The 24505-nt window shown below is 42.5% G+C and overlaps 1 long non-coding RNA gene across 3 annotated transcripts in view; it reads left to right on the plus strand.

Annotated features, from left to right (window-relative positions):
- Positions 1-15725: 15725 nt before the first annotated feature.
- LOC125437388 overlaps positions 15726-24505 on the plus strand; it is a 50824-nt gene continuing 42044 nt past the window's right edge. For all 3 annotated transcript variants that reach the window (XR_007245207.1, XR_007245205.1, XR_007245206.1), the window contains exons 1-2: positions 15726-15801; positions 20148-20211. This is a non-coding gene — a long non-coding RNA (uncharacterized LOC125437388). The remainder of the gene's footprint in view (positions 15802-20147; positions 20212-24505) is intronic.

Genomic DNA, 24505 nt, shown 5'->3' on the forward strand with positions numbered 1-24505 from the left:
CAAGGTTTTTGGGTGCTTTAGGCAAACTATGACCTTGGCACCCATCATGCCATTTTTTACAATGCCCAACCAGATGTTTTTGAGTAAACTACGAATAACATACAAAAGGTACAGCTGTGATAAGTGAGAAATATGTTTTCTACTAGGAATGAGGAGATGAGTCATAAGATAGGATGCTTGAGGCAGGACAAGATAAGACTGCTGGATGACTAGGCTGAAAGCCAAGGCTTGTATCAGATTGTATGTATTGAGCATGCTTAATAGGCTAATGCATATTAACTTCTCCTCCTGCTCTGACGACAAACTGTATTATAATGAACATGCAGGAAGAATATGGGAGGGGGGCATATATTAAGGAGTAACATGTAAATAGGTGAACCAGAAAGTTGTGACTAAATATCCTTAGCGAATGGGGGAACAGAGAGGGTGTGGCAAATTTGGGAGTAGGGCATAAACACGTTGTGAATATACTATTTCAGAAGAGTCTGCCCATGTGGGACAGCTCCTCTTTCTTTGCAAATAAAGCTATTCAAAACTCTATTCTGTTCACTTGACATTTGGTAAAGAAATATTGGGCACCACACAGCTGCCCTCTCTGTGAACCCAAAGGCAATTGGAATTCATCTCCTCCTCCTCTGCTGGCTAGACCAGAGCTGGAATTTGAGGAGCAGTGCTCAGTGTGTGCTGGGTTGAGGAGTTATGTAAAGATTGAAAATGGCAGTGAAGAAATTGGCAGCAAGCAGCTTGATACAGCACATCTCCCACAGCAGCTGGAAGTCAGTGAGGCCCTGCAGGGGTCTGGGCAAGAAGTTGGAGAAGAAAGCACTCGCCTTTTTCTATCCTTCCATCAAATGTTTTGATGCTTTAATGTCACACAGTGCAATCTGTAAAGGACCTTTGACTGTCATAGGCCCATTACTCATGGAACTCTTACCTCAGGACTCTGCGCATAGGCTTGCAGGGGGTTCTCCTCATGTTTCTCTGCTTACATGTAAGGAGGCACTCTCTCCTTTCCCCTGAGTTTTTCTGCAGAGAGCTCTCCTGGTCTGGTTCGCTTAACTCAGCCCATCAAGTGATTCTTAAAGGCAAAGATGTCATTAAATCCTGTAGTCTTAGCCCTTTAAGCTGCACTTATGTCAATATTACTGTTCCAAAAGTAAACTTTCCGCCATGCATGAAAGAGGCAAAGCAATTCCCTGGACCACAGGCTGCTAAAGAAGGGTACCGTCCTAGAGCAGATATGCTCTCCCCCTCCCCTTCTCTTCCCACAACACTTCCTGCTGATGGTGCTGCAGCTGCCAGAGGACCGAGTTTTCTTATTTCCAAGCTTTCTTTGTATTGATATTTTGAAGTATCAAAAGAATTAGAAGCTGGTGTTGTGTGAGTGAGCTTCTCTGTTACTTGAAGCAGCTGGCAATATGTAAGGGAGGGCAAGAAGGCATGCAAAGTGGCATGAGGGAAAGGAAAGGCTGGCTGTGGGTGGAGTGAAGTTCTTCAGGGCAAAGTTGTGCTCACTGAAAAATTTCCCTGCTCTGGTGGCAAAAACATTAAAAGTTGTGCTAAAAGTGGTCTCACTTGCCATAGAGAGAATGGAAAGTGAAAGTGGGACTTAAGGAAACAGATCTGTACAAGAAATCTTGTTGCAACAGACATTTGCCCCCATCATACAGTAAGCACTCTGAGCGTAATCTTAGTGTTTCTATAAGTTTATAACATTTTACAGCACAGTGCTTTTTTCTGATTTAGGGGCAAGTGTGGAACTGAATATGAAGAACAATGTCTGTTGCTTGTCTGCAATTCTGCTAAAGGTTTAAATGCAAGGACACGAAATACACATTGTAGTCTAGTCAAGGTTTGCTGGCTTCATAACAGCTCTGTATTTTCCAATGGGAAATCAAACTGAGCTTAATTAACAACACTGACAAGGACATAGTATTGAAATTAATGATGTTTTAGATACAATACCCCAGATATAAATCTGCTCTATCAACCTCGTGTTGGCAATTGGTATAGCTTTAGGACTGATATGCGTGAAAGTTATACTTATTACAAATATATTTTTGCTATAGAACCAGGTGGAGGCATGGGAACATGTCTATTTCAGTTATACCTATTTAGTTTTAGTTTCACTAGGTGATGGAGACTATGCAGCTGAGGCAAGTTCAACTCTCAGCTGCATCCAAGGGTGGTGGGAATCTGCTGCTGGGAGCAGTGCAGGGCTGCACTGGCAGATTTGCCCTCCCTAGGCAGAGGGCAGCTCAGACAGCTCTCCATGGTGGTGGAACATTGCACTAAACACCACACCAGCATCCCTTTGCCTCTGCCAGTGTAGCTACTTGTAGTGGTGGTGGTCTGGGGGAGGAACAATGCTGCTTGGATTCCACTTAGCCATTGCCCTTACTACACTGGCAGCCAGGCCTTTGGACTCACATCAACTTTTCTGTGGCGTAGGTCCATTACGCCCAGTGGGGGTTTTCTGGTGGTGGTGAGGTTTTTTATGTTCTTTACCTCCCCACACCGTTGGAAGACCCCCTTGGGAACAGTGGGGTGGACAGCTGAGGTTCCATGTCTGGGCGCCTGGCTTTTGGATAGGGCTGCCCATTGTGAAGAGCAGGTGTATCAAAAACAGTTTACTTTGTATGAAGACCCTGCTCCTTCCTCCAGGTGAGACCCCTTCAATAGTAGGTCACCCTTCTTGGTTTGCATTTATGCTATAAAAAGGCAGTGCCTATTAAAACAACTAAGTGCAGTAGGGTATGAAACTTGGGGGCCTCACAAGGTACCTGGATTGAGTCATGACATTGGAAATTTCCAGAAATGATGAAGGGTGCTGCAGTAAAAGTGCAATCTTTTCCAGCTAAGTGGCATGTCGTTCTCAATAGCAAAGACTTCTCAGCACAAGAGACATCACCCAATATCCTGACATACCCCAGAGACATCTGGCCAGCCCAAAGACATTGCTAGTTTTTTAACCAACTCCTGGTTCTTCTTGCCCCTTCAGTCAAGAAGGGTGCTCATTAATTTTCCTGTTTTAGGAGTTATATTTCCTCACCCAGACTTTTGTGTCCGTGTAAATATAGCTCACATAACCTAATTAAAAATATGTTAATCAAGTGCCTGCACAGTTTTGGCTCACAAGGTATTATCCTCCAATTTTCCCTGCTGAAGTTTGACAGAAGTTAACTTTTAACTAGCCACTGAGAAGCATTTTACCTTGACCTAATCTAAATTTAGAATGGTCAGACCCCCACCTTCCTTCTGCTGCATTCCACACACCTTTTCTCCTGGCTTTGCTGGCTCTTCGCTCTCCATACCTCAAGCCTTGGATTTAAGTTTGTATATTCCTTCCCTAAAACTTCCAGAAAGAAATGTTGCAGGCCCTGGGTGAGTGCCAATGAAAACTATATGCAAGCACGAGCCAGACCCAACAATGGCCTGTTCACAGTAATACTCTTGAATGACACGCTTTGGACCCAGTAGGGTGAATCCATGGATAAATATTTTGCATTGGGTGTTTCATTTAATTCCTTTGAATATTTTATTATTGGTGGCACAAACATCAGTTGGTTAAAAGTCCATTGCCCTTTCCCTAACACTTATAAGTGATGCCTAGCTATATTATTTAAAAAAAAATGATTATTTCTACCTGCTTCCCTCAAAAGAGATATAAAAACCTTCTAGAGCACTGCCATCTATGAGGCTTCTCTCTAATATGCAGTCCTGTTGCCTAGAAAGTCAAAGTTGTCTTTAGGAAGCCAACTTTTAATTAAGCCACTAAAAAAATCCCATTATAGAAAATAGCAGTGGGGTTCCTCACAGCGTTCTTTCAGCTATGAAAAGGTGTTTTTTTTTTAACTGTACAACATTTTGTTGCAGAAAAGCCGAAATTTCTACTCTACTTGCATCAATGTATTAAATGCAAATAAAAATTAAACTATTATCCCTGCCTGCTGGGTGAGATTTTCCAAAGCTATTAGACCTAAACCTTTGCACTCCAGGTGTAATTTTAAGACCTCCACAACAGAATGAGTGTCAGAAAAATTATCATACAGCAAACTCTAAGTGAATATCAGATTGCCTCACTCTGACAAACCTCTTGAGTCCTAATCACTCACTTTTCATTAAATCCAAGCACACACAATCAGACATGTGTTCTGATATGGTTTCTTCTGAAACTCCTAAGCTATGATTCCATGCTGTTAATAGTAGCAAAATATACTTTTAAAATCTATTATATGCCTGACTACAGGCCATCGAGTTCCAGAGAGACCCAGGCTATTTCAAGCTTTTGAGCCCTTTAACCATAATAATAATTAAAAATGAAATGAGAAATTTACCAAAAGCAAAACAACAACAATAAACAATTTGAGGCTCAGTCCAAATGGCCATTTGGCTCCCCCTCGCTCCCCATTGACCCTGTCTGGCGACAATAGTGTGTATCCTTTGTAGATCGATGAGTAACATCTTTTTTTTAAAAAAAAAATTTTTTTAATACTTCAACAGCTACATAATGGTGTACCAGCCATCCTACATAGAAAAAAAGATATGAAATACAAAACATCAACCTCTATCCCCTGAAAAATAACCATTAACCCATGCTGTGACCTTTAATTTTAAAAAATCAGAAGCCAAGAATAAAAGGAAAAAAAACAATTCTAATTGGTTGCCATACTGCCCTCACTTTATGTATACTAACTAAGCCCCCTTAACTTCTATATCAGCTTATGTTATTATTGTTTCCACCTTTTTAAAAGGTAGTTCCACTACTATAATCTTATTTGTACATAACCAATATATGTCAAGCAGCAAAATATATACTCTTTCACTTTCACTTTCTTTCTTTCTTTAATTCCTCATTCTACCTGTTGCATGCCCCGATGCTACATACAACCATTTTCAAATCATTTAAGCATTTTTAATTAATTAATTGATCTAACCGTTTTAATTTAAACTTGTCTTAAATCTATGAAATCTATCTTACTCTCTGTCCCTAAACCTTTGATGTTATATTACTATGTATAAAAAGATTTAGAAATAAAATGTAACAGAATGCACATTCAGGTTGTCTGAAGATCTTTTTTGTTCTTATTGAAGAACTTTCTTGTGTATTGAATATCTGTGATCTTCTGGTAGGCTCCCTTGAAGGTGAAACCTGACCCCTCAATCTATATCCAGTGGGAACCTAAAGTGGTTTAAACCATTCTCATATCTTCCATTTTATCATTGCTGCAATCCTGTAAATTAGATTAGGATGAGAGTATGTGACTGGCCCAAGCCCACCCAGCATGTTTCCGCTGCAGAGTGGGGACTCGAATCGGAGGCTGTTTCTGCACAGCCAGAACAGCGGGGCTGCATTGGCATGATTCATGCTGATGCAAGCCCTGGGGTCATTCACACGAACAGTCCCGCTGGCTTCGCAGCTGGCTCTGCACAGCTGCGTAGTCCCACAAATGGCTCCTTATCTCCTCCTGGCTTCCGTTGCTCTGTGGAGGCCAGGGGACATGCCCCCATGGCAAGAGCGATGTTAGCAGGGACAGAGGCCAGGAGGTGTGTCCCCTGGCCTCCACAGAGCGATGGAAGCCAGGAGGAGGTAAGGAGGTGTTTGGGGCCGGTGTGAGGAAAATGCCGCCTTCCACCCGCTGCAGTTAGCATGGCAGTGCATGGAAGATGCCGCTTTTGAAAAACCTCGCCCTCTGAGTGAGGTTCAAAAGCAGCATTTTCATGCTGCAAACAGCACCCCAGGGACAGTGTTTTTACCATCCCTAGGGTGCTGTTACTGAGCTGTGGGGAAACAGCCTCTCCCAGAAATGTATCCAGTGCACTAATCACTGTGCCATCTCTGGAATGGTTTTTGTTATTCCTCTTATAACTGCAGGTTGTCCATTGGCTGCAAGACTGGATAGTTCGTAAGCTTTTAAAATCTGTGGTATCTAATTAAAACCTTTAATTGTTTTTAAAATCAAGGAGAAAAGTACACACCCTACTAGAACAGACTGCTATTATTCCATTGCTGCACACAATGCTTGCTAGAGTGAAATAAATAACGATGAGTTCCTGCCCAAAGCTTCTAATCTAAATTTAGATTTTTAGGAGCTGAGAGATGACAAAAGGAGGAAGGGAGAGGCATGAATGTGAGCCAATACTTTTATATGTCCTCAGGTTTCATGTTTGTTTACAGATGGTGACTGCAGAGTTACAGGCCTAAAGTAAATGCTTCATGAAAAGAAATGGATTTGGGAGAGTGATCCAAAGATAGAAGTAGAGGCTGTGCTAAAGAAGAGCTGGGACTATTTGGCTGGAGGCAGCAAGAGAAGATGGTCAAAGTCTGTTGTAAGGTAAAATTAAGGACAATACAGTTAAAGTTGTCATGGGCAAGAAAAATTCTATAATAATATAATGGGGGATTCCTGTAAAGGCAAAGAAGAACACTTTGGACAGGATGTGGACAGGATTATCTTACTCTTTGGCTGAGAATATTATGAACATTTTCATTAACAGACAGAAGGAAACTTCTTTTGGAAAAAATAATCTTACTGCTCAACGGTGCAGTGATATTTCTGAAAATATGAGATGGTGCTGTGCAGTTTGTGCAGGTGAACTGTGATGAGCTACACTGGCCACCAACTACTGTGGATATCATTCAACAGGTGACCATGATTCTTTCACTGCATACCGCTATGTACTGATGTGTGATTATGTGGTTGTATGATATTATGTGTTCTGATACAAAAGAAAGGCTACTTTAAATCTTGCATATCATACAGTGGTTTCTGAATGTTAGGGAAAAGCACAGAAGTGTTTCCTTGAATCAAGACATTTGGAACCTGTCAGTGACTCACTCAGTTAACCAGTGCATGCAAGATGTACCAGATCAGCTCACTTTCTCAGTCCATGGTCGATTCTCCACTTCAAAAATGAAAGTAGATACAAACTGGTTTGGTAAGATTTGGGACCTTTTGAACACGATTTCATGGTCCCCACTGCAGCTTCTGCCCCTTTGTTCCCAGAAACGCAGCAGCCATGCAGGATTCCCCACTGTCGGCGGATCAAACATGTGATCCGCTCAGGGGCTATCCTGATTGGTTGCTGTGTTTAAAGCAAAAATAATGTGGTCTTTAAAGCAAAAATAAAACATTCTGCAGATGTTTGACTTTTTTTGTTCACACAGTGTGAACAAAAAAAGCGTTGCCAGCCAAAATGGTTCTTTTTTTCCCACCTGCAACGCAACAGAACTCTTGTCAGTTTCATAGTTGCCTCCACCATTCTCTGTTCCTCCGCCATTTGGTGAAGGTTTCCCATGGAGGTTTCCTCTGCTTGCAGCTCATCTGATGGCCGTTGTACTGTAAAAGGTAGAGGAACACAATTTGGTTTGCCTGGTGATCCTGCACATGTGTTGTTTTTCCTTTTTTGTTTTGAGGGAGCTGTTTGCGAAGCTATGATGACCTGAATATGCACATATTGCAGGTTCTCATGTTGCATTGTCTTAGCTTTGCAGACAGCGCTTTCAAAACAAACTAAGGAAAAAGGACACATGCAGTGGGATCACCAGGTGAACCAAACTGTATTCCTCTACTTTTTATAGTGCAATAGCCATCAGATTAGCTGCAAGCGGAGGAAACCTTCACCAAATGGTGGAGGCAGGAGGCTCCTGAAGAGGACAGAGAATGGTGGGTGCAACTTCAGTGAAAATGAAAGTAAGAGCTGGGGAGAGGAGGCAGAAGAGATGAAGTGTCTCCTGCCTGTTTTTGTTCTCAGGCAAGCAGGAGACGTCTTCAACCCATCTTCAGGAAAAAAAGATCACTGCTTTAGCGATTTTGGAAAAACCTGAGATAAGAGAAATAAAATAGCATGAAACATTTTGGGGAGAGAGCTGTGCAAACGTCTTTCCCTAAACCCTTTTTATAACATCCTCAAGACATTATATTTCTGATGTGCAGAAAAGGCCTGTGTTCGGCAATGAGGTCAATGAGCTGTTTCTTCATTTTAAACAGAACCTCAAAGATCATAAAACTGTAGATACAACGACGTAAAAATATGCACCACATATGATTTCTTACAGTTATGTTTTTTTCTGTCAACTCTTACAAACTGTTTCTCTTTTGAGCTTTTTTATAGAGAAACAGAAGCCAACATAACAAAGCTACATACAAATAAAAATATGGATTACAAATTCCAGAGGGAGTAGCTATTTCAGTCTGTTGCAGCAAAACCAAAAAGGAGTTTTGGAGCATGTGACTAAGATTCATTTTAACAAATGCTTTAAAAGGCTTTTGCTGCATGAAGTGAAACCTCAATAAACAGACATATAAATAGAGCAAAAATAATCGTAACATTATAACAGTTATAAATGAACATTGATCTTATCTTGTATGAGTTTGAGTTTTCCACAGAAAAAGAGATTAAAGTTGGGGTAAAATGAAATGCTGTCCTTGAAAAACTTATATTTACACAAGTTGGACTTAATGATAATTCACAACAAACATGGCTCTGACTTATCTCCACCAAGCTACCAAGTGCCATCTTGGTGGGGTGAGGGGTAGGGAGAGGCAGAGCCAGGAGAAGAGCTGTCGATCTGCATGGTGTCCCAGGGCACAAGCATATAAGGGTCAAAAGATACGAATATCCATTTTTAGTGTGTTTACTTATGCCATTTCTATCTCTCCCTCTCCTGGCCAAGGTCAGGCTCCCTTTAAATACCTGCATGCAAGGTGCCTAACTTAGGTCCACAGACTGCACACTTGTGTTTTAAAACAAAATAGGAGAAAAATGTAGTTGATAGGTATAAATGTCAAATATACTTAATGGTCAAATGTGTGTTTTACATTCAAATATACTTAATGGTCAAATGTGTGTTTTACATTACCTCTAAAGCAGAGGAATCCAGTGACCATTTCAATAACTTGCAGCATGTGAACAGGAATATTCTTCCACTTTCAGCTCATTATGTGTGCTGAGATTGAATTTCTAACTCTTGTCCTAACTGTATCGATTATCACTCAAAACATAACTTCAAGTGATGTAGAGAAGTCAATAAAATGCTCTTGCTAGCTGGAAACAAGACCCAATCTTTCATTCTTTGGCTATCGTAATCCCCATTGCAATATTTGTATCATTAATAGTAGCCACAATTTTTTTGCCTATACATCTGACTTTGCCTGTAAACAGAACTCAAAAGACTTGATGAGCTCTTATTTTTTGTGCATTTCTAGCACAGTGTTTTCAAAAGAGGTAAGCTGATATGGACTTTCTGATGACCTATTTCATTATCTACAGTCTGTTTTCCAAGTTCAGGCAGCACAAGCACATCTGACCAAAGATATATTTTGAAGCTTCTGCAAGATCTGTGCCCTAGCCAAAAAAAAGAGAAAAAGAAAAAAATGTTTAAGTTTAGGTTCAATCTGATTCCCCCTCCCTACAAAGCCCAAACTGTGGCAGCTTGAGAAAAGTAAGGCACAATTGCCTCCAGCTGCCAAGGAATACGGCAGCTATCAGGAAGGCTATCATTGAAGAGACTAGAATGATTGTTTTAGAATGGTACTTTGTTAATGAAACTATGATTTTAACAGTTTGACATTTATAGATTTTGAAGAGCATCCAACAGTGTGTGCCTATAACAATGGAGGATGTGTGGACATAGCCTCATCAAACAGCCCACAATTATGCAGATTGGATGGTTGAAGGCACAGAAGGATTAAAACTGGCCGCAGTTATTCTTCCTTAATATCTGTTAAGTGCCTTGACTCTTGGATGGGAAAATGCATTCAGCACCTGGCTAAGGATCAGGCACAAAGCAGGCACAAAGCAAGCATGAATTCCTCTAGGACAGGATACAGAAACCTCCTTTTGGCATCCATTTGGTCTCTGGCCTGATCAGGGTGCCTGAAACTAATCAGAGCAATGTAGTTATGAATGAGACCTACTGAAAAGTTGACAGTGTTATTTAGATAAGAAATATTCTGAATTAAGCTGTGGATGGATGAGCTTTATACAATTTGAACTTTTGCAATAGAATACAGGACAATGTACCAAAGCAGAAGATGGAGAAGTATAGACAGACTCCTAGCTTTGCCAAAGAGATCCAGATAAGACTGTCACTAGCTGTTCAGTCCACATAGACTGGATGATATTGCCAACACATTAGAAAAAATTTTCTAAGCTTTCTGGTGGCCACCCCAGCTTCTAAGATGAGGTTTTGTAAAGGATCCTTGTTCTGAACTTACTACTGGAAAAATACTATGACTGGGATCCTAGGAACAAGTTCTGTGATTGCTAGATTGCTAGGAACAAGTTCTATTATTGCTCTGCTACAGAGCACACTTCTGTTAAAACTTCTATTTGTGCAAGGGCTCCACTGAAAGCTATTGATCTTGCTCGAATTGGGGTTTTAGGAGAAGAGGAAATAGCAGAGGCTGTCAGGTCCACGTGAAACTCATTCCTAGGATCTAACCAAAATCATTAAAATTGCTTTTTCTCGTCTCTTTGCTTACTAATCTGCTTGCTACCAAAATTGCACTGCTTTGCAGTGGCTCAGGAACAAACTCTTGGAATTCTTTTGCGCTACTTGTATAAGGGTAGTTTTATAAGTCATTTCCCCTGTTCTTGTGTGTTTCTCCCTACTTTGAGAGGTACTATGAGTGTAAAATTTCTTTTTCCTTTTCCACTAGCAAAAAGTGGTCAGGACATTCTATGCTGGCATGGTATATGGAAGCCTGTAATTATGACGGGAATGTTGTATTTGCTTACCCCTTGCATAATGTGGAATGTTAGACAAAAAGAGAAAAAAAGGTAGTGTCACGTTAAGCAAAAATGTAAAACTGTCCTAAGATTACCTACAAACCATAATTGGAGCGATTTGGAAGACAAGTTTTCTTCTAACTCTGATGTGATTTAGAACCCACAGAAGCATCCATTCTTTGAAATGTTACCTGTGGCCTAGTTGTTAACCCAGAAGAGCAGAAAAAATTAAAAATATGGGAGAACATTCATGGAAAAATTTTTGAATCTGTAAATGATTTGAATTGGCTTCTTCGCTAGAAGCAACCAACATATTTGTGAACAGAAAGTGGGAGATCTTGTTTGTCTTCTGACCTGATTTGCCCATTTCTTCATGTTACCTTTCACTCTGAAAGCCTTACTTTTCTATTTTCTGTTTATCAGCCAACATTTCTATTGGCACTCTGTAGTATTTGAGAAGTTAAAGCAAACTACCCATTAGTGTACGCGCTCCCACCTCATGTTTACGCTTCTTTGTACCACTCTACAAGGAAGCCCTAGTAAATGGTACGACTCATGGTTGCATCTTTTGAAGGCATTTCATCCAAGTCAGAAAACAGGTCTGCTGGGCTGCCTAAGTAAGATCAATGGACAGTTACAATATTTCAGCAGAGAATGCCATGCTAGGGGAGCGCAAAGCACAAATGAGGCTTGTAAGGAACAAAATGTATAAGGAAATAAATTAAAGACATGATTGTATAAAAAGCCAAGGAAGCAACTAACAAGGTATACAATTTAAATTTAGGAAATGGTGTTCAACATTCCTCCTGTTAATTTATTTACTTGCATTACTTTGGATTAATTATAGATTTTATAGAATCATAGAGCTGGAAGAGACTGCAAGGGCCATCAAACTGATGACAAATAGAAGCCCATTGACTCAGAGTGATGTGCTAGTTTGAAATGAAAACACAGTGGAGCTGTGTAATGTATTTTGCTTCCAAGGTGAGTACATTGAAAAAATGTGGAAGATCTTAATGTGTTTTCTGTTTTAAAAAGCTCATAAAAGATTTTGCTTGTTTATTTTGTTTGATTTATAAGCCACCTTCCCCCTAAGGGCTCAAATTATAAAATTAAAAAACACCGTAACTTGCTTATGCTGTACTTCTTTGTGCAACTCAGTGCCACTTGTCTGTCTTGTGTATCAATGAAAATTGCCATATTTGAACTGCACTGGACAAAATAGTCCTTACAAGGCAAGAAATTTCACTGTAATGAATGAATGGAAGACTGTTGGATACAAGGTTTAGTAAAGGCTGAAGCACCGTATTCCTAGGCAGGTCCTTAGAAATAAATCCCAATGAGATTTACTGCCAGTAAAGCATCCTTTGATTTCCACCTGACTACTTTTGTGAAAGATACTTGATATGCTCAAAGTGTAACTCAATAATACAACATAATTCAAATGATGTCTTTGTGTAAATGTCCCACCAATTAAGTATCTGCAAGATTTTTCATTCAATATCATCCAGTTTCCCTCCAAACAACAGTCCCTATTCCTCATAGCTTTTGCCCATAAAGATCCCATGATCTTCAGCATAGCCTTTGTGCATGGGCAGGTGGGACCCCTTCTTTTTTCACCATCAAAAAAGCTTGTTTGGATTCAATTTATTGTTGTTTGCTCTGTAGCTTCCATTGTAAAACATATTACAGCTACTACAGAACAAATGACTTGTTCAGCTGTTAAAATACATGTGTTTTCTTAAGTACTTTAATGAATCCTTTAAAAAATATCTGTGCTGGCAATTAATATATATTTTTTGGCTTTCAGGTTTACAGGTTACTGGATCTTCCTGCAGTGACTAAAAATTCACAGTATAACAAAATAGATACTGCACATTAAAATGGGAGACCTCCTGGCTCCTGTGTCTTTGCCTGCCAGTATCTCAGGAGTGGGGGGATGGAATATGTATGTATGAGCCAGTCCCTAGAAGTCACTGAACCAGACACAGAGCCTGTGGAAGCCATAAATCAGGCCCTGGCTTCTCAGGAGGAGATTCAAGCAGCAGAAACAGCTCCAGACCCTCTCCTTCAGCTAAGGAAGTGCTCACTGCGGGTGGAGTTGCCAGCAGATCCAGATGGGCTGATTGACCAGTCAGATGAACGCCAAAAGCATAAACAGAGTCTTGAGTGGGCATCTAAAAGACAAAGTGCCAGAATAGCCACACACTGTGGCAAGAGGCTTGGGGCAGACATGAGCTCTGTTCAGCATAGGTGGAGATACCATGGGGTGGGGCAGGGACAAATGCCCCGGGTGCAGGCGTGGGGGGGTGGAGAAACCGCTCCCCGCACAGCTCCCCTCAGACCACTTTTGTGGCCCGAAGCAGCCCCCATGGACCAGAGCAGGCTTCTCTTTTAACTGTAAAAGGTAAGTGAAGCATGCCTGAGGTGGGGGGAGGGGCATGGGCACCATTTTGCCCTGGGCGCCATTTTCCTTCCTACGGCACTGCTGTTCAGTCTGAATACAATGAGTGTGCTTCACTGGAAAGTGTCATGCATCAGTCCCTGGACACTGAGGACTCTGCTGTAGAGTCTGAAGACACTGTGGAGGAGATGCAGGCAGAAGATCCAGGTCCAAGCCCTTCCCGGCAAGCCAAGACAGAGCCTGATGCTGTGCAGCTGGGGGAACTATCAGAAATCTCAGAAGAGTCAAGTAACAAGCCAGCTACGCAAAAGAGACAAAGGCAGAGGCTACAGTTACAGAATAAAAGAAGAAGTGTTCACATCCCTGCTAGATATGGTAGAAGGCTCTGCAAAATGGAGGCATCTGCATCTGAGGAGGACTGAGTTCTTACAGGATCCTAGCCTCATTAGCCAAGACCTCCTATATTAACCTTGTCTTGGGCTTGGCTCTGCCTGGGTGCTAGGGTTGGTAAATGTGAAAAAAATTCGGCCCCGGTTCGGATTCGGGTCCAGTTCAGATGTATGGGGTCGGATCCCCCCATATCCGAGCCTACCAGGCTCGGATACACCCGAATTTCCGAGATTCTCGGGTGCTTTTTATTTTTTTTGCTGTTTTTCCCCATTTTGGCCTGCAGAGGGTGCATTTTAAAAGGTATTGGCTTGAGAATTTCAGGGTATCTTTTGCATACTGTCCTGATCATGCACCCCAAGTTTGGTGCAGTTTGGTTCAGGGGGGCTCAAGTTATGGACCCTCAAAGATAGCCCCTATATTCCATTGGCTCTCATTGGAAACAATGGAATATAGGGGCTATCTTTGAGGGTCAGGCCCAATACCTAAACCAAACTTCTACCAATATACATGATCAAGTATTCAGAAAGATACCCTGAAAATTTTCAAATAATACTACAAGCACCAAGACACACTTGAATTCTGTGTTTTACATTGAATTTTTTTTCAATTGCTTTCAATGGAAATTCCTGGGGTGCCTGCAGGGGAGGCGCATTTTTAAAGAATGTCGTCACCAAACTTTCCAGGGGTGTCTTTACAAGACACTGTTTTGATCATACACCCCAAGTTTGGTGCATTTTTTTTGGTTTCCAGGGGCCCAAGTTATGGACCCCCAAACAGAATGATCTATTATCACTTACATTGACTATCATTGGAAAACTATGGGTGATAATGGATGACCACTGTTATAAGTCAGACCTGAAGCTACAGAAATGAGAGAACATGAAATGTCCTGAAGTACGCCCTGAAAGTTAAGTGTCACTAACTAGAAAAAATGTTTTTTTGTAATTTTTTGTTGAACCTCCATGTACAGGAACAGGTGAAACAAAAACTTTTTTTCAGCTAGTGACACACCAAACTTTCAGGGTGTCTTCCAAGGACACTGTCTTCATCATACCCCCATGTTTGGTGCAGTGTGTGGCTCAGTGGGATCCAGAGTTATGGCCCCAAAGGGGTTACCCCATCCCATTGTTTCAATGGGACCTAATATAAGATATGGGCTATCCTTTGAGGGTCCATAGCAGGCCCCTGAACCAAACTGCACGCAAACCTGGGGGAAGCTTGTCAGCCAATGTCCTAAAAGACACCCCTGAGAGAATTTTTCATGTCCAATACCTTTAAAAATGTGTATCCCCCTGCAGGCACCCCAAGTGAATTCCCCCATTGACAGCAATTAAGAACGCAGAACATAAGAACATAAGAAATAGCCTGCTGCTGGATCAGACCGGAGTCCATCTAGTCCAGCATTCTGCTACTTTCACTTAATAGCCCACCAGGTGCCTTTGGGAGCTCACATGCAGGATGTAGAAAGCAATGGCCTTCTGCTGCTGCTGCTCCTATGAGCACCCTGGTCTGCTAAGGCATTTGCAATCTGTGAGATCAAGGAGGATCCAAGATTGGTAGCCATAGATTGACTTCTCCTCCATAAATCTGTCCAAGCCCTTTTTTAAAGCTATCCATGTTAGTGGCCATCACCACCTCCTGTGGCAGCATATTCCAAACACCAATCACACGTTGCGTGAAGAAGTGTTTTCCTTTTTGTGAATCCTAATTCTTCCCCCCAGCATTTTTAATGAATGCCCCCTGGTTCTAGTATTGTGAGATTGGAAAAATTCAATACAAAACACAGAATCTTAGCGAGCAGAATTTCTTGGGGTTACTTACCAGGAGGAGCATTTCTAGAGGAATTATCAGCATGAAAATTTCAGGGTATCTTCAGGAGACTTTCCTTATGATACCCCCTGAGTTTTATGCAATTTGGCTTAGGGGGTCCAGGAGTTATGGACCCCAACAGAGGGTGCCCCCCTATCCCTCATTGTTTCCAATGGGAGCTAAGGAAATGAGGGTCCATAACTCCTGGACCCCCTAAACCAAACTGCACAAAACTTGGGGGGGGTATCAGAGGAAAGTCTCCTGAAGATACACTGTAATTTTAATGTCAGCTCTACCTCTAAAAATGCGCCCCACTTATCAGGCACATTTGCCCAAGATTCTTCATCTGTTATTAACTTTACCACTTTTTTTCAGCAGTAGCAGGCACACCATGCAGCCTGGCCTGCTACTGCTTCATTCATTCAGATCATTGCCGGAGGAGCAGCTTAGAAGCTCGGCTATGGGTAAGGGGAGGGGATTTCTTTTTGTAGGGAGTGGGTTGGAGGTTTTTTTTTTTTTTTGGGGGGGGGGTGGATTTCTTTTCCCATGTAAAGTGACTGGGAGGCAGCTGCCAGAGGGCTGGGGGAATGGATTCCGTTTTTCCCATCTTTTTTTTCTTTTAAACCGTGTGTGGGTTTGGAGGGAGTTTGGAGGGAAGGTTTTGAATTTTTTGGGGTGAGGGACAGGGTGGGGTGCCACAGCTGAAGTGTGTGTGTGTGTGTGTGAGTGGAACCCTCCCCCTTATGCCGAGTCCCACATGATCTTTGGCAAGCTGCGGCTGGGAGGCGGCAGCTGGGGATAAGGGGAATCCTTTTTTCCCCTCTTTTCTTTTGTAGAGGATTTTTTGTTTTGTTTTGTATTGATGATCAGCCTTCTGGCTGGGAGGAATGCGGCTGGGGTGGGGAGTGGCAGGCAGCTATTGGGCTGCCGCCGGGAGGGTGGGTGGGTTGGTTTTAAACCCCCTCCCCCCCAGCTGAGCTTCGCAATCCTTCTGGCTGGAAGGAAGCAGCCTGTTGCATGCCGGCTGGGGCTTGGAGGTTCCCCTCCCTCTGCGGCTGTCTCGGAAGAGCTGCCGCTCGCTCGCAAGTTGCGGAAGAGCCCAATCCGAGCCCATGGCGCTCGGATTGGGCATAGTTCAGAGGGGTCAGGGTCGGGCCCTTGGCCCTCCGAGCTCCTCCGAACTGGCTCTGCTCGGCTGGATCCTTGGATCGGGCCGAGCCGAACCGCCACCTCTACTGGGTGCAATGAGTATACTCCTTGGTAAGCTCCACATGCCTTGTCTTCTTCTGACCTCAGGCTCTCAGCCTGCCTGCCTGATCTCCTGTCTGTGCCTTGACTGTGGGCTGCCTTGGCCATGCCTTGGCCTTTGCCTGCTGCCTTCTCTGACTCTGGACTGTTTGGGACTATACTTTTGCTGCTACCTGCCCTGACTCTGGCCGGTCTTTACTACACCTCACTTCCTGTCTGCCTGAACTCTTTTCTAGCCATGCCCTAGCTAGCACCTGACGGCAGCACAGGAAGCTTCATGCTCCTGGTCTCTCTTGGCTTCTCTGAATTCTGGCTCTTAGGCCGCTTCCACACATGCAGAATAATGCACTTTCAATCCACTTTCAATGCACTTTGCAGCTGGATTTTTCTGTACAAAATAGCAAAATCCACTTGCAAACAGTTGTGAAAGTGGATTGAAAGTGGATTATTCTGCATGTGCGGAAGAAGCCTCAGCCTGCCTGTCTGGACCTCCTGCCTGTGGACTGTCTGACTACATCTTTGCTTGCTACCTGCCTCAACCTTGGACTGTCTGACCATGCCTTTGCTTGCTACCTGCCTTGACTCATGGACTGTCTGAACTCCATCTTTGCCTGCTGTTGTCCTCAACCTTAGACTGTCTGACTACATCTTTGCCTGCTATCTGCTTTGACATTGGAATTGCCTGACCACACCTTAGTTTGCATCTGCCAGCAGCACAGTGTGCTGGTGCAATGCCAGTGCACTGACATCACTTCCAGTAAAAACCAGAAGTAATATTATGGATGCTCTAGAAATTACAAAGACTCTGTGATTAAATCATAGAGTTTGTATAAATTCTATAGCATGTAATGCATTTTTATCTGAAGTGACATCAGTGCACCAGCTCTCGCTGTCAATTCTCCTGCATGATGGCTGGCTATAGTGTGGCAACCCTAACTGTATACCTTTCTCAACTCTGTACTGTTTTGTTTCATTTCTTCATCCGGGATACAGATTTTTAGTTTACTGGAATCAGTGATAATTCTTTTAAAATAACAGATTTCAATATAAAGCACAAATACAATGATGAAATCACATAGGTAAAATATTTTCAAGTACAAAAAGAGTAGAAAAATCACTAAGTAGATGTTGATTTATGATTTAGACATATTCTGAACTATTGATGGGCTTGACAAACAAAACAATCGATTGGAAATTCAGCTTGTGTTAATTCAATATATGAAGTAACAAATGTGATGCTTACAAGTGCCTGGAAAAACTTTAAATGCCATATAACCTCCAAAATACAATGCATTTAACTAGAAAAGTCATCTTTAGGCAAAATTAGTTGGGGCCAGAAAAGACAGTATAGAGGATTAAAGATTGCTGGATACAACTATAAACCACCTAGCCCACTTAAGGATCACATTAATGCATATTAATGCAAGGGAAACAAACCAAATAATATTAAACTGTATTTTAATTTTTAAAATTGCATTACACATTAGTTTTAGAGGATAACCATGTTGGTTTGCAATAGACTAGAAACTCATGTGTAATAGATTAGGGTTGCCATACCCCTGTCAAAAGTGGGACATCTCCCACTTTGGGCCCCCTCTCCTGGTGCCATTCAGTTGGCCAGCATTATGACATCACTTCTAGAAATGATGTCATTTCACAGGCAATGACAGGAGAGACACCCTTGTATTTGGGCAAAAACTCTATGGTAAAAATAGCTTCTGTCACAGAGGTTCTACCCAAATGCCACAGTGTCTTGACATGATGATGCCAGTTCCATGAGTAACATCATCACACAAGACCTACCTAGACCTCATTTTAAGCCTGGTATGATCAAAACCTTCCCCAGCCATGGCCAGGGAGAACCTGGCAACCTTAATTTTGGAAATGTCATATATGTGGCACGTTGTGTACAGTAATCAGCTTTGTGGGATTTAACAATGATTAACTCCATGTTTCTAACTGCTGCTCCATACACAATGTGATGTGTCTTTAAACTAGAGATAAGTATGCTGCAGGCTTGCCGTTCTGCTTTTAATCCCTCTTCTTTCTGGTATGACTTTCCCTGCTAACATTAACCATTGTTAAGATTTATGTCAGCATTATCTTTGCCATGAGGCCAAACTAGACATGACTGTGTTCTCATACATGCCACAAGGCTATTGCAATTTAAAATGTACAATGGGCCATTTAAAAATGCTACAATGGCCAGATCCTGATTGGACCCACAGTGGGACAAGACAAAGTACTTTCTCTCTCCACATTTTCAAGTGCCAAAATGGCTGTAGGAGGGATAACTCTTTTGGGTTTTGAAAGTACAGTTTGTCAAGTGGGGTAAGTTTAAAGTTCCACAGAAACAATACAAGATACTTGAAAAACAGTCTTTTATTCCCTCCTCATTCCCATTCTGATTCATAGCATAGATTTATTTGCACCACTCTTTATGATAAAATTGATTGTTTTTTCCCATTGTGATCACTTCTGCTGTTCTAACTCATTACTATTCCCAATTTTACCAGCAACAGAGACTTGCATCCCTATAAATAAATGAAGGGAAATCTTACTAGGAAATCTTAAGGGAAAGGAGTGTGTGTGTGTGTGGGGGGGGGGGGGGAAGAATCAAGGGCTCATTCCACACATGCAGAATAATGCACTTTCAAACTGCTTTCAGTGCTCTTTGAAGCTGTGCGGAATAGCAAAATCCATTTGCAAACAGTTGTGAAAGTGGTTTGAAAATGCATTATTTTGCGTGTGCGGAAGGGGCCAAAGCTTGGTATAAATTGTTGCCATGCAGTTTGTTTTATTATCTCTTACTTCCATGGCCTTTGTCTGCACTGATTTGGAACCTGAATCTCTGCCCTTACTGCAGCTAGTAATGGCAAATAGGAATTACGAGTCTCCAAAGTGCTGCTAGACTTTTAATACAATTATTTAATGGAAGGTGGCCCCCGAAAGCCCTCACACTTTGGCAACTGCCCTGCCTTGCTGAATACTGGTGCAGGAGGGACTCCAGAGGAGAGGGCGGGGGATCCATGCATGATCTCGCAGCCTGTACCTGATCCCAGGACCATTGTTAAGGCACTAGCCCAAAGCTGGCACTAACTATATATTTGAAATTCACAATACAATACTAAACAGAGTTGCATCCTTCCAATCCCATTGACTTCAATTGACCTAGAAAGGTGTAACTCTGCATAGGATGGCACTGTTATTGTTTCAGAATATTTTTAAAGAGCAGACATGGTTAAACTCTTGGGAAGTTATTCATCCTCTTCCTGTTCTGAAGCAGATATTTCACTCAGTGCATAGGTGCCTTTCAGATCTTAGAAGGCTGGCTGTCATGTATTCACTCAGATGAAACTGCAGGAGCTCTGAGGGGAATCTATGGTTTGTGCTTCTTTTCGATTCTGTCTGCTTGATTTTTCTCCATGTTTTTGGCACTTGTTTAGTTTTTGAACCTGTTAACTCAGCATGGATTTTATGCAGCTGGTAATATTATCATAGCCAGTTTCACAAAATAACTGTTCAGTGGCAGTAAATTTGCTTGTACTTGTTCTCCTTCCAGTGTCCTGGGATCAGATAGTTGAGGCTTGCAGTAGGAAGATGTGATTCCCCTCAATATCCTTAAGGTCAGTACCTGTTTTTTCTTGCCGTCTAAGAGGGCAATCCTAACTAGAGTTGCCCCCTTCTAAATCTGTTGACTTCGACCAAGGGGTGTTAATCTGCTCAGCAACACACTGTTGTGCTTTGAGAAGTACTCTATATCTGTGTTTGTGGCAATTGTTGGAAGTGCAGTGCTGATAGTCCATGTGATAGCTGTGAGTTGCTTTGTTTGTTACAGTGAGAGTATGGAGCATCAGCCCTGGGGGAAGCTGCTTTGGTGATCACTTCATGACAATTATAACATACACCTGTGGTGGTGAACCTATGGCACTCCAGATGTTCATGAACTACAATTCCCATCAGCCCCTGCCAGCATGGCCAATTTCCATCTTGTCATATTGTTTCTGCAGTGGAAGATGACTGCTATTGGAGCTCATATAAAATGGGGTTCATCTTGTGCAGTGGTTCTCAACCTGTAGGTCGGGACCCCTTTGGGGGTCGAACGACCCTTTCACAGGGGTTGCCTAAGACTCTCTGCATCAGTGTTCTCCATCTGTAAAATGGGTAAATGTTAGGGTTGGGGGTCACCACAGCATGAGGAACTGTATTAAAGGGTCGCGGCATTAGGAAAGTTGAGAACCACTGATCTTGTGAGAGCTGGACTGCAACATGTGCAGCTGAAAGAATATTTGACATGTACGGTGTTATGTAGCCTGCAGTGATATACAGAAGACAGGCAATAAGAGTGTTCAATGCATGCAGGTTTTAGTGACAAAATAATTGACAATGGAGAAGCGAAGTCATCTAACTACCCATTGCCATTGTTGTATGTGGGGAAGTAGACAGTTTGTCGTAAACAACAAAAGCAGAACAGATATATTTTACTCTAGGAAAATTGGCTGAAACATTTAGGAATATATTAAAGAAAGCAACAATTTGGATTCTTCATATTTGAAAGGGGTTATCTTAACCAATGGGCAACCAGGGAAGCTGACTTGGGCTCCATGCTGGAGGTGTCTCCCAGCCAACCACAGCCATAGTCCAACCCCCCCCCCCCTACAATGAACCATAGCTGCTGCCACTCATTCATACCACATTTTGGGCTCGGGTAGCTAACTTCCAGTGGAAATTTCCACTACCCTTTCACTGCTTGGGGCTGTGATTCTGGGATTCCATTCTGGCCCAGGAATCACTAAGGCCCATGATGTATATGATAGTTCTCTGACACAGTTCCTTTATTACATTATGACTTATTAACATATTTTACTTACACTGGCCGTAATACAACCAAAATAAAGCACTTTCTCAATTTTGTTCATTAGGCTAAGCAAATTTTAGCCTCTTCCATGGCACTTAGGGTTGCGACTCCCCAGGTAGGGTCTGGAGAATTGTAGCCTTAGAGGGTAGACTTTATGGCATCGTGCCCAACTGAGGCCCCTCCCCTACCTAGGCTCCACCCCCAAATCACCAGGAATTTCCCAACCTGGAGTTGGCCACTCTATCGGTGGGACTTGATAACACTTAACTTTGACTGAATTGTGCCCTCTTCTATGATCAAATGGCTCAGAGATGTAAAATATCTTAATCTCATTTTAAATCCTCAAAACCCCATTTATACCTAGACTAGGACTGGCTCCAGGCTTTCGTGTGGCTTCAGGCAAGTTGCCCTCATTTATCTCTTTCCTCAAGTAGGCTCTTCCTACTAGCAGTAGTAACTCTTCTTTTGTGCTGCTGCCAATGCTGCCACTCCATTGTTCTCCCTGACATAATGGGATATGAGTAAACAAGTGGGTGGCAATGGTGAGGAGAAGGAGGAGCAACAGCAACTACCACATTCACTTGCCTTCTCCCAGAGGTGGGGAGAAGTGGGGATTGAGTCACAGGGGTACTATGATTCAGTGGCAGGGCATCTGCTTGGCATGCAAAATATCCAAGGTTCAATTCCTGAAACTGTCTGTTAAAGATTCTAACTGTAGATGATGTGAAAGTTTTCTGCTTATGATCCTGGAGACCTGCTAACAGTTTAGTAGGCAATACTGACTTAGACAGACCACTGGGTCTTATTCAGCTTCATATGAACCCAGCAGGAGAGGGCAGGTGATTGATCAGGTTGCTTCCAGCTGTTCTTCGCTCATTCACCCAGGGAGTCAGAGAACAAGAAGGTAGCAATAAAGAAGAGCAGCCATCACCTCCTGCTTGCTTGCTTGCTTTCTTAGCCACTGCCTCTGGAGAAGGTGTAACCCCCATGCCCAGAATGGGTTGGCCCAGAATGGGTTGACCCAGTAAGGGGTGGAGACTCGGAGCAGCAGAGAGGCTGAAAGAGCTCTTTTGCAGAAGAACAAGGCTACCAGACTCGGACCTTGATTTCTATAAGCCCTTAACACCTTGTTAAGGTAATTTCAATATTGTTGGGAACTACTGGGAAGGTAGTTGTTGTTTTGCTGTGTTGTAAATGTTGGAGTTTATTGTTTCAGAGTTTTCTTTTGTGGTTGTAATGGGTGAGAGTTCTCCTGGAGACCTTCATCATGTTGCAACCTGTTCATCAAGCCCTTGGAGTCTTCAGGAGCCAGCCAACTTGCAAAGAAGATTTGGACTTGGCAATATCAGTAGACTGTAAATAGAAGGACTTGAAACGCAACCTGAACAGGACCTTGAATTGTAACGTTAAATATTGATGTTATATGTTATATGTAAAGAAAAGTACACCATTTTGTTGTTTAAAAATTGTTGTTGCAACTCATTCCAAGTACTGCCCCACAGAACCCACAGAAGGAGGTTACAAAGGCAGTGGAAAAGAGTAGAGCTGAATGAGCTTATTTGAGGGAGTGGGCTGGCAAGCTAGTGAAAATGGCAGTGAGCAACAGCGATGGGGTTACTTAATCTGCAGATGTTTAGGAACTAGGACTGATTGCATTATTCTTCCCTGTTTACCTATGGATCTTTCCTGTATTCTAATGGATGGTTGTTCAGATTTTTGCAACATCATATATGGCAACTGTTTTTACCTCCAGATAATATTTCCAAATGGTAATTGGTTAAATGAGAAGAAATCTTTTCCTTATTAAAGTCTGGCAAGGCTTGTTGGCCAGATTGGATGCCTCCAGAACTTTTAAAAACATACTGTGAGTGGCAGGCTACAATTTTACAGTGCTTATTTACTGTGATAGATTCAACCATCAAAATTCCTAAAAAATGACAAGAATATTTTTTTGTTCCAATATATAAGAAATGTTCTCCTTATTCTCCGGCCAACTGTAGTCTGATCAGTCTGTTATATTGATGCCAAGAAAGCTGTATGGAGCCCATCTACAACTAAAACTTCATAGTTGGAGATACAAATCCAGAACAAACTGGCTTTAAAAAGATACATCTACATTACATCATGCATATGTGCTCAGCAGTGTAGCAAGGGAGGTGCAAAGGGGTTGGAGGAGTCACTTGGGCAGGTCATAAGGGGGGGGGGTGTTGCCAAGCTGCTTCCTGCATCACAACCCTACTTGAACTCCATGTGAAGTTTGGGAGCAGGGCCACAGTTGAACTCAGCCAGCTCAAACTCCATGTTCTGTGCTGAGTTTTGCCTGGCAGGTCCTTCTTTAAACTGCAGCTTCAAGCCTGCAGTTTAAAGCTTGACCCAAGCCACACTGAGCACGGGATCTAACTGAGCAGTCAACTGACTGACTCCAGCTTTATACTGTGGGTTCTGCTCATCCAAACTCCACCTGACCGGTGAGGCTTCCAATTAATACATCTTGGGCCTAACAGCGGAAGCAGTTTTAGTGATTCCTGGGCTAGGATGAAACCCCAGAGTCACTGTCTCTCCTAGGGCCCAGCAAAGGGTGGCCCTTGATCTGTGCAAGGCTGTAGAAACATTTTCTGGAAGGCAGCTGCATGAGCCCAAAATGTGATATGTATGAGTGGCAGCGGCTGTGGGACCCTGCTCGTTATTGGACTGACCAGACGTGGAGCTTGAGAAATGGAGCCAACCAAATAGAGCTGGAGCCGGTCAGCCCAACAACTTAGTTTAATCCTGGGCTCTGTGTGGCTTGAGTCTGCCGTTTAAGGTTGGACCCGGCCAAGCCAAGCTCAGTATTGAACAGGCCCATGTTACTGGCCTAACAGGAGTAAGGGTTTTATTAAAGGGATTCTCCACCAGCTGCTAAAAGTGTAACAGCACACATAGGGTTTTAAAAGTAGCAAAGGGGAATGAGCTCTCACGTTGGCAGCAAGAGGGGCCAAGAGGAGTTCTTTTAGACTGTATAATATGGGGAAGGAATTCTGGCAAAGAATATTCCACAGAGAAGCAAGAGTCCAAATTGAGTT

The sequence above is a fragment of the Sphaerodactylus townsendi genome, linkage group LG08, assembly GCF_021028975.2.
Source record: "Sphaerodactylus townsendi isolate TG3544 linkage group LG08, MPM_Stown_v2.3, whole genome shotgun sequence".
Taxonomy (NCBI): Eukaryota; Metazoa; Chordata; class Lepidosauria; order Squamata; family Sphaerodactylidae; genus Sphaerodactylus; species Sphaerodactylus townsendi.